Below are 9,528 nucleotides of genomic sequence, written 5' to 3'. Positions count from 1 at the left end.
CACCTCCGTCCCGTTAATGTGGATGGGGGTGTGCGTGCCGCCCCTGGACTTCCTGAAGTCTACAATGAACTCTTTGGTCTTCTTGGAGTTAAGGGCCAGGTTGTTGTCAGCGCACCATGCTGCTAAGTGCTGGACCTCCTCCCTGTAGGCCGACTCATCGTTGTTGCTGACGAGGCCAATCACCGTTGTATCATCTGCATACTTGATGATGGTGTTAGTACCATGTACAGGTGTGCAGTCATAGGTGAAGAGGGAGTAGAGGAGGGGGCTCAGCACACAGCCCTGTGGAACGCCGGTGTTCAGGGTGAGGGTTGAAGAGGTGTGCTTGTCTAACCTAACAGACTGTGGTCTGTTGGTTAGAAAGTCCAGTATCCAGTTGCAGAGGGAGGGATCGATGCCCAGGTTACCGAGTTTGGTGATCAGTTTAGAGGGTATAATGGTGTTGAATGCTGAGCTGCAATCGATGAACAGCATTCTTACGTAAGTGTCTCTGTTGTCGAGGTGGGAGAGGGCGGAGTGAAGTGCCGTTGAGATGGCATCCTCCGTACTCCTGTTCTTGCGGTAGGCAAACTGATAGGGATCCAATGTGGGGGGTAGGCAGCTTTTGAGGTGTGCCAGGACCAGCCTCTCAAAGCACTTGGTGATGATGGGGGTAAGTGCAACTGGGCGGAAGTCGTTGAGGTTTGCCGCAGTGGAGTGTTTTGGCACTGGCACGATGGAGGTTGTTTTAAGGCACATGGGGACAACTGCTTGGGCAAGTAACAGGTTGAAGATGTCAGTCCAGACGTCTGTCAGCTGCGCAGCACAGGCCCTGAGCACGCGCCCGGGGATGCCGTCAGGGCCAGTAGCCTTACGTGCATTAGTCCTACTCAGTGCCACGTATACGTCGTAGGGGGTGAGTGTGAGGGGTTGGTGATCGGCAGGGAGCACAGCCTTGATGGCTGTCTCTAGATTGTCCCTGTCGAAGCGGCCATAGAAGTGATTAAGCTCCTCAAGGAAGGAGGCGTCGCTGGATGTGGGGGTGGTGTTGGAGGGTCTATAGTCCATGATGGCCTGGATACCTTGCCACATGCGTCGGGGGTCGGAGTTGTTGTTGAAGTGCTCCTCAATCCTGAGCTTATGGCAGTGCTTGGCCTTCTTGATGCCCCTCTTCAGGTTAGCCCTGGATGAGCTGTAGGCTCGAGCATCGCCTGACCTGAAAGCGGTGTCCCGTGCTTTCAGCAGTAGCCTGACCTCGCTGTTCATCCATGGCTTCTGATTCGGGAATATGGTCACCTGTTTGAGGGAGGTGACACTATTGATGGTGGAGTTTATAAAGTCCAGAATAGAGGATGTGTAGGAATCAATGTCCGTGTGGGTCAAGGGTGGCCTGGGCTGCAAACGCCTTCCAGTCAGTGTTTCCAAAACACTGCTGAAGTGTGAAGTCCGCTTCCTCTGACCAGACTTTAACTGTCCTCACAGTTGGTTTAACCCGTCTGATGAGTGGGGAGTACTTAGGGAGCAGGAACAATGAGACGTGATCAGACTGACCAAGGTGGGGGAGGGGGATGGCTTTGTAAGCTTCAGCCATGTTGGTGTAGACTTTGTCCAGTGTCTTGTCTACTCTAGTGGGGAAGGAGACATGTTGGTGGAATTTGGGGAGTACAGTCTTCAGGTTAGAGTAGATATCTACTGGCTATTAGACTGGGAGGCAAAAGGTTGAGGTTTATTATTGTCACATGCACCGAGGTACAGTGAAAAGCTTTGTCTTGCATGCTATCTAAACTGAGCCGATATACCATAAATAAATACAATCAATTCAAACTCAAGTACAATAGGTAGAGCAAAGGGGAAGATACAGAGTGCAGAATATAGTTCTCAGCATTCTAGTGTGGAATACTACCACCAACATGTTGCCCTCCAAGCAACGCACCACCCTGACTTGGAAATGTCACCATTCCTTCAGTCACTGGGTCAAAATCCTGGAAGTCCCTCCCTAACAGCATAGTTGGTAATACCCACACCACAAGGACTGCAGTGATTCAAGAAGGCAGCTCACAATCACCTTCCCAAAGGCATTAGCTGAGAGGCAATTAAATGCTGGCTCACAACCCTTGAATTAACAAACTGTTGGTCAGTAATGAAGATGAAAATACCCCAACATTGACCACTAATGGATGTTAGCTGGATCTTGGTTTTCTGTAATTTCACAACCAATGATCATACTGTAATTCCTTGCATGGTGGGATGCAATTATTATTATTTTTTTAAATTTTATTAGAAGCAATGTACATACATCTTAATGATAATATGCAACATATTACATTTCTTGTACAACATTTTTTTAAACTTTAACCTATAATAGAAAAAGAGAAAAGAAAAAAGAGAAAGAAGAGTGAGGATAGTAGTGAACGGATGCAATTAATTTTTAATCCATTTTAACATTAAAACACAATCCAAGGGCACTGTGACTCAAGAATGGTTGTACTGTCCCTGAGAGAGCCAACTGCACAGATTGACCGCAAGAGGCTACAAATGTTGGAATCGGGAGGAAAGCAAAAAGTACTGAAGGATCTCAGTGGTTCAGGCAGCACCTGTGGAGGGAATGGACAGACGATGTTTCAGGTCAGGACCCTTCAGACTGATGGAGTGGGGGGGAGAAAAAGCTATAAAAGAAAGGTGGGGTGGGACAAAGTCTGGCAAGTGATAGGTGGATACAGATGAGGGGGAACGAGGGGTAATTGGCAAATGGGTGGAGTCGGCTAGAAAATTGCAAGTGACTTAATTGTCCATGGCAAGATTCAGCAGGGTAGATACAGTGATGTTATTTCCTCTGGTTGGGTAAACAAGACCAAGAAAGACAAATTGCGGGACTCTCAGGAATAAAATCGGAAAACATTTTTTTCCTCAAAGGAGAGTAAAGTTTGGAGTTTTCTGCACTGAAAGGTTATGGAAATTATCAAGAACCTTTTGTTAAAGAAAGCTTTGAAGGTAAATGAAGTTGAAACACTGATCAACAACAATCTAATTAAATAGCTCAACAGACCAAAGGGACTGGATAAGTAACATATTTACAACATATCAAATTATTCCTTCCTTTGGTGAAAAAAAGCATTCCAAAGGAGTTGTATTGCAGTATAGTTAAGTATGATTGTGAGTGTTGCTGATGGAGCCATAACATTGCAGCTGATGGCCTGGTGTCAAAGACACTGTGTGTGCCTTGGAATGTTCCCATGTTCAGCATTGCAAATATATTAACGACTTCATGGTACAGGCGGGGCTTATCAAAGTACCACTCAAGTTTGGTATTACACGTTAAACCTTGTTGCCTCTAAACTTTACTACTTCTGGGAAACACCTGCCAGATTTTCCTTTTGAACTAGTACAGGGTTTGAGAAGTTATCTAGGTGGCGGTTTGCCAACTCTTGCTCCGTCATTGTTGAATATATCAGGTTTCATATCTTTTATTACAACAGGGATGATGAATTTCTAATGAAGGGTTTCCACCAATGTCGATATTATCTTATGGTACCGACGTCTCAGTGTCCAGGTTTTATAAACTGGATAGAAAGGTGTTCCTTTTCTCAATTCATTAAAATATTTATCTATTATGTCAAACTTCCACTTCACTACATTTTAAATGTTTAAAGAAATCTTAAACAATGAAATATTTGCAGATTTCTTTCCTTTCTCAACTCAAATCTGAATGTTCACGCTCTGCATTGTTGCAAAATGTCCCTGCCCATGCAGACCTGGATAACTGAGACCAGAGTTACTTCCAAACCAAACTGATGCCCAAACCAGCTCTCTATACTTGACCCGCTGATCATCCAGAAACCACTTGTCTTATAGGCAGTAATGAGCAGAAATTTCTTCCAACTGAACATTGGAAGGATTAAACTCAGTCTTTAATCAACAACACAAATTATTCTCCCCAGCAACTGCAAGGATGAGCAAGTTTGTAAGCATTGTGTTGCATTTCAGCCCCTTCTGATCACCTATCTCTGCCATCACCTGGGCTGTCCATTTACACTTCACTCATCTTTTGCTGAAAACCCAATCGATGCCCAGATACCTCCAGATTTGGCTATTCCAATATAGTTAGCTTTGTTCTTTATAGACTGAAGCTACTCAAAACTCTGCTGCTTGTATTTGAACTAACATCAAGTCCCTTGTATCCATTTCCTGTGTTTGTGGACACAAGATCAAGTGTAGGAGTAGCTCAGCGGGTCGGGCAGCAACTGTGGAGGGAAATGAATAGATGACATTTTCAGTCAGGATGACAACTCTCCTCCCAGTTTAGTAACATCACCATTTCAAAATTCTCATCCTTGTATTCAATGAATGTTGTCATCTCCATCCCCTTCCCAATCTAGATAATTACACTCCAAACACCAGTTTTAATCCTGTAATTCAGTCCATAAATCTCAGTTTGTCTACCTATTGATTCCTTCGGCAGAGGTAGTGAATCCTCCAGCCCTCTTTAAAATCTCATTGTGACAAGGTTTTAGTCACCAACTCTCTGTCACTGTGACTCGTAGCAAATTTTCTTACTGTATAAACATGTTTTGGAATGTATTTAACAATACACAACATTTGCAAGAGTTTAACAAGACACCAACCTTATTGCTTTTGCTTTCTCCACATAGAATCTTTGAGTCTTGATTTACTTGCAATTCTTTGTAACACACACTACTGATCTGATTTATATCAACACAGAATATTTGAACATAATAAAAATGTGCAGCTGCCCAACATTGCAAACAATAGTTACACTCAATATGGAAAATTTGGCAGCAGTCTTACATAAAATTTCAGCCAACCGATTCAAGTTTTTGTGCAGAATCTATTTGGGAAAAGAATATTTAATTGAAATGTGTACATTAAACTCAATGTGTTTTTGTTCATTAAAGTCAGTTGTTCCATCACTCACAGACAAACTTTCACTTTGATTCAACTAATAATTCAGATTATAGCATTATAGGTTTAAGTAATAAACAAGAGGAAAACCTCTCCTCCACCTCCGTATAGACACAAAATGCTGGAGTAACTCAGCGGAACAGGCAGCATCGCTGGAGAGAAGGAATGGGTGCACATTTCGGGTCGAGACCCTTCTTCAGACACTCCACCTTCATATAATCCAAAATGTGATAATGGTTTACTCAGAAAAAAAGTTAAAGAGTCATAGAGCACAGAAACGGCCCAACTGGTCCCTGCTAGCCAAGATGCCCCATCTAGGCCAGTCCCATTTGCCCACATCTCTCTAAACCTTACCTGTCCAGTCATTGTGAACTCAACTATGGAGAGTATATTTGTCTTCAGTTTTGTCTTCAGCCTTGTGCAGTTCTAAGCAAAAACTTTGCAGAAAGCCACATTGCTAGAATCATGTGCAAATTCAGCATGCTGCAAGGGGAAATCACTGCACAAAATGTGGAGATTTGATAAAGTATATGCAGAGCTGATTGCTCTGCTAAAACCTCTAATAGTTTATTCTATTAAAATATATGTGTGTGTTCCATTGGGAGACACACTGTCTACCAGTTCAGATTTTGGACTGGATAAAGAGTTTATCTAATTAAAAGAGGAAACTATTGTGTAAACAGCTTTAATCTTAACCTTTTGAAAGTGATGAGATTTTTTTCACCATTTACATCAGCAGAGAATTAGGATTTTTGTAAAGCAGCAAGGGTCACTTTCAAGTTTAGCTAAATGTCCCATTTAAAAAAAAAGACATATTGCTTTAAGCAAAACAAAAATATACTTTATTATTCCTCAAAATAAATTACAAAACACAGTAAATATATTGCATAAAATAAATACTAAAACCACAAAATCAATGTAAATTTAGTTTCATATATAAAAACAGCTTCATTACCATCATGAAATATTGGAATGACAAGTGACTATTGACTTGGGGTCTGAAATAAGTTTACACCCTGAATATGCCTTAGTACATGGTGCTGAACACAAATAATCTCACAGAGGGGTATGAGTAAGTCACCCAATGTTTCAGGCCCAGGTTGTAGATAGAAAACTTAGTTTGATGCTGTAAACCTTGCCTTATTTATTTTTACTAATATTCCTTTAATTAAAAATGAAATTAGGCGATGAATTGAAAAAGTCATTAAGCCCGACTTTATTCTAACCCAATAGTTCTAATCCAAAACTTTTCTAATCACAATAGTTTTGATTTCAATAAGTCTGAATCAATAATAAGATTAAACTTTGGTTTAGAAAACATTTGTTCCCATTGTGGTCTGAAGTATATAAAGATGTGAGTAATAAATAGTGAACACAAGATTCAGCTGGATCACTGGGTAACAAATGTCCAATGTTTTAGACAACCAGTCAAATAAATCAGCATTTACTTCCAGCAAAATCTTACTCTGTTCAGCTATCTTTTGGCTTAAAGATTATTCAGTTCAAAGCAGTCCTTTCAGCATTAATATCTTTTCAAGGAGAGTTGATTGTATTTCACATAAAGCTTCTGTCCCATGGTGATAAAACATATATATGCGAGACTATAAATGTTCTAAAAATAAATGAAAAATGGACATAAAGTCGGTCACAGGCTGCCTATTAAAGATAGAGGAAATGTATGCACCTATAAAGCTAATTGTAACTCCTCTGTCGCTTCTCCTTGCTTGCCATGATGCATCATCTGGAGAGGTTTGACTATGGATGTAAACTGGAGATGCATCAAGATTAGTGCAAATGCTTAATTATCAGTTACATGCTTCACTTTCAGGTTATATGGATTCCTGCACATCGAAATAATGTCATTAGTAGCCTCAAAATCTCTCTACGAGCATTGATAGTGAAGAGATTTCCTAATATTCACAAACGCATCTACCAGCAAAATCTACAGGCGAATAAAAATTGCAACAACAAAGGGATTTAAAACAAATACATTTTTCCATCACATGCCATTACTGCCGGCTTACATCAATGTGGTGATTGCATCCTTTATTTCATTTGTTTTATACCACATCCGCCAGTTTTATATTAGTACTTCTCAGATGGTAATAAATGAGCAACCACGAGCGGAAATAAACTACTAACTGCAACACACAAGTACTCAAACTGCAAAGGTCAACAAAACCAAAATGCACAGCAAAACCAGTTGGTCCGGGGACATGAAAAGGATCGATTAAAAATACAATTTTCTATCCTGTATTGAATACAAGGATATTTGAAAAGTGAGGATAACATTACAACCTATATTTATGCTAATATGTATAATTAGAAATTAATAATCATACATTAGATGTCATTGACTGCCATGGGCAAAGATGTTTTAAACAGCTTACAACACACAAGCAGAAAAAAACTATTGAATATTAGAATCATTTAAATTAAAATAAATGCTGTACCTTGTATTTTCCGAGAGTGAATCTTATTTCAGCTTGGGAAGGAATTGTTGACTTTTAAATTAATAATTTCTATGCTTTAAAATATTAAAAACTGAACTCAAAACATAATGAGTTTTTACAGGGCAAAAAAAAGAGGAATTCAATGGGCTGATGGAAACACCAGCAATTTTCTATTGTGTTTAAGATTTCCGTGCAAATACAAAGATCATGAACTTAATTGCAGCTTTCCACTGATTTACGGACTGTGTTTTGACATTGGACTCAAAAAGGGACCGACAGCATGGTGAATTTAAAACAAATTCTCCATCTTTTTTTATTGGGAATTTATTTTGGTGATTTTGTTGATAGAATAGTTGATATAATTCATTTGAATGGAGAGAACAGGCTGAGAGGGAGTGGCAGAGAGAGAACAAGTTTAGAACAAAGTAAAGGTTTTTTGACCCAACCAAGTTTAATCCAAGTTTTCTTTGTTTTTACAAGTTCACATAAATATCTTTAATGATAATAATATTATAATTGATTTAATTTTTTTGGAATATTTATAAATATCAGAGTCCTTTTGAACCACATTTGCCACTTTATAGCCCAGACCAACTCAAGTGATTTTCTCTGATTAAATCCCAAAATTCAGAACTGTAATTGCTTCCATAGTTAAATTATCCATTGGCATTCAAAAGGTAGGTTTATCCAAAAGGTCTTGTGTATCTGTGGGACCGTAACCCAGCAATTGGTCCTTTCGATAGAAAGGGGAAAATGTCAGAGTATGGGGAAGCATGTAACTGTCCACGTGGCTGGATACTTCTCATTTTTGGAGTTGCTCTTGAAAGGATAAACTTATATTCTCTTCAGATGGACACACACACACAACCAAACAGAAAGAGTGCAATTATTTTGCTAAGCAAGCTGTTAATTCTGCAGAATCAGCAATTGGAAATAAACGATGCTGTGAACCTCAGCAGCGAAATTGAAGTTCGACATTTGATAGATTTCATTCGATGTCCTCATATATTTACTATGAATACACGTTTATGGTTTTTCTAAAATATCAAAATATTGTTCAAAAATTAAAATGGATTGAAATAGGCACCTTTTCGGCATTTCTGCCATTTAAAAATATTCCCAGTCGGTTTTCATACACTGGCACAAGAGAGATTGAACAGTAAATACAAATGTTATGGACACAAGGAACTGCCGATGTCTGGTATTACAAACAGGACATATAATGCTGGAGTAGCTCAGCATCTCGGGAGAACATGGATGGATGATGTTTCGGGTCGGGACCCTTCTTCAGACTGATTGTAGGAGAAAGCTGGAAGAGAGGTGGGGTGGGACAAAGCCATGAAATAAGGGTAGACGAGGCATGAAGTGTGAGACCAGAGGAACGAATATAGGGAAAAAGTAATCCTGTGCAATTGTATTAAAGATACACTATCCTTCCTCATGCTCCTTGACCTAAAGGCAACTTTGAATGTTCTTGAGTATACCAGTGCCTTCCATCTCAATCACTGGCTCGATCAGTGGTTTGAAGGCAAAAGAGATTGCAGATGCTGGAATCTGGAACAGACAGCACACTGGGAGGACTCAGCAGGTCAAGCTGCAGCTGTGAAGGCAAAAGGTGCAAGTGAACGGTTTGGGTTGAGATCCTGCAGGACCAAGAGAGAGGAGCGAGTGCCAGAATATAGCAGGATAAAGCAGGGTGGAATAGAGGCTATTCAGTGATAGATGGAACCAGTGGGGGGGGGGTGGGTTGGGGATGGGACGGGTAGGTAATAGGTTGAACTCACTATCGATATTCTCTTTCTGGACCAATAAGGTAAAACGGCTCAAAAAACCTGGGCATAGGCTGTAATGCAGAAGGGGCTACCGGGTAAACAAGTAGCAGCCTCCTGGGATCGGACGCGGCACAAAGGTTTGGCACCGTACACCATTGGCAGAAAAACACCTTGTGTCAGTTGGGACCGCAACTGAAACCATCAAAAGGTCTAACATGGATATGAAAAAATGTATCCTGTTTTCACGAGCAGGTCGACAACCCAAGCAGCGTTAAGAACAATGACGCATTCGACCCATATGAGAACATTAAGCTTCCGTGGTACACTTTATACCGTTAATCAGGGTCACTACGACATAGACATGTATCCGCAATACATCTCCAACAATAAAACCTGATGATGCA

At 40.4% G+C, this 9,528-nt stretch overlaps 1 long non-coding RNA gene across 1 annotated transcript; it reads right to left on the bottom strand.

Annotated features, from left to right (window-relative positions):
• Window positions 1-3,840: 3,840 nt before the first annotated feature.
• On the bottom strand, window positions 3,841-9,189 carry LOC116988095. The gene is made up of 3 exons (XR_004415857.1): window positions 6,966-9,189; window positions 4,862-4,867; window positions 3,841-3,851 (listed from the first exon to the last, which is right to left on the bottom strand). It is a non-coding gene; the product is annotated as an uncharacterized LOC116988095 (long non-coding RNA).
• Window positions 9,190-9,528: the final 339 nt, after the last annotated feature.

Source organism: Amblyraja radiata, chromosome 26 (genome assembly GCF_010909765.2).
Source record: "Amblyraja radiata isolate CabotCenter1 chromosome 26, sAmbRad1.1.pri, whole genome shotgun sequence".
NCBI lineage: Eukaryota > Metazoa > Chordata > Chondrichthyes > Rajiformes > Rajidae > Amblyraja > Amblyraja radiata.
Note: the sequence above shows the minus strand (reverse complement) of the source record. Positions and strands in the feature narration are given on the sequence as shown.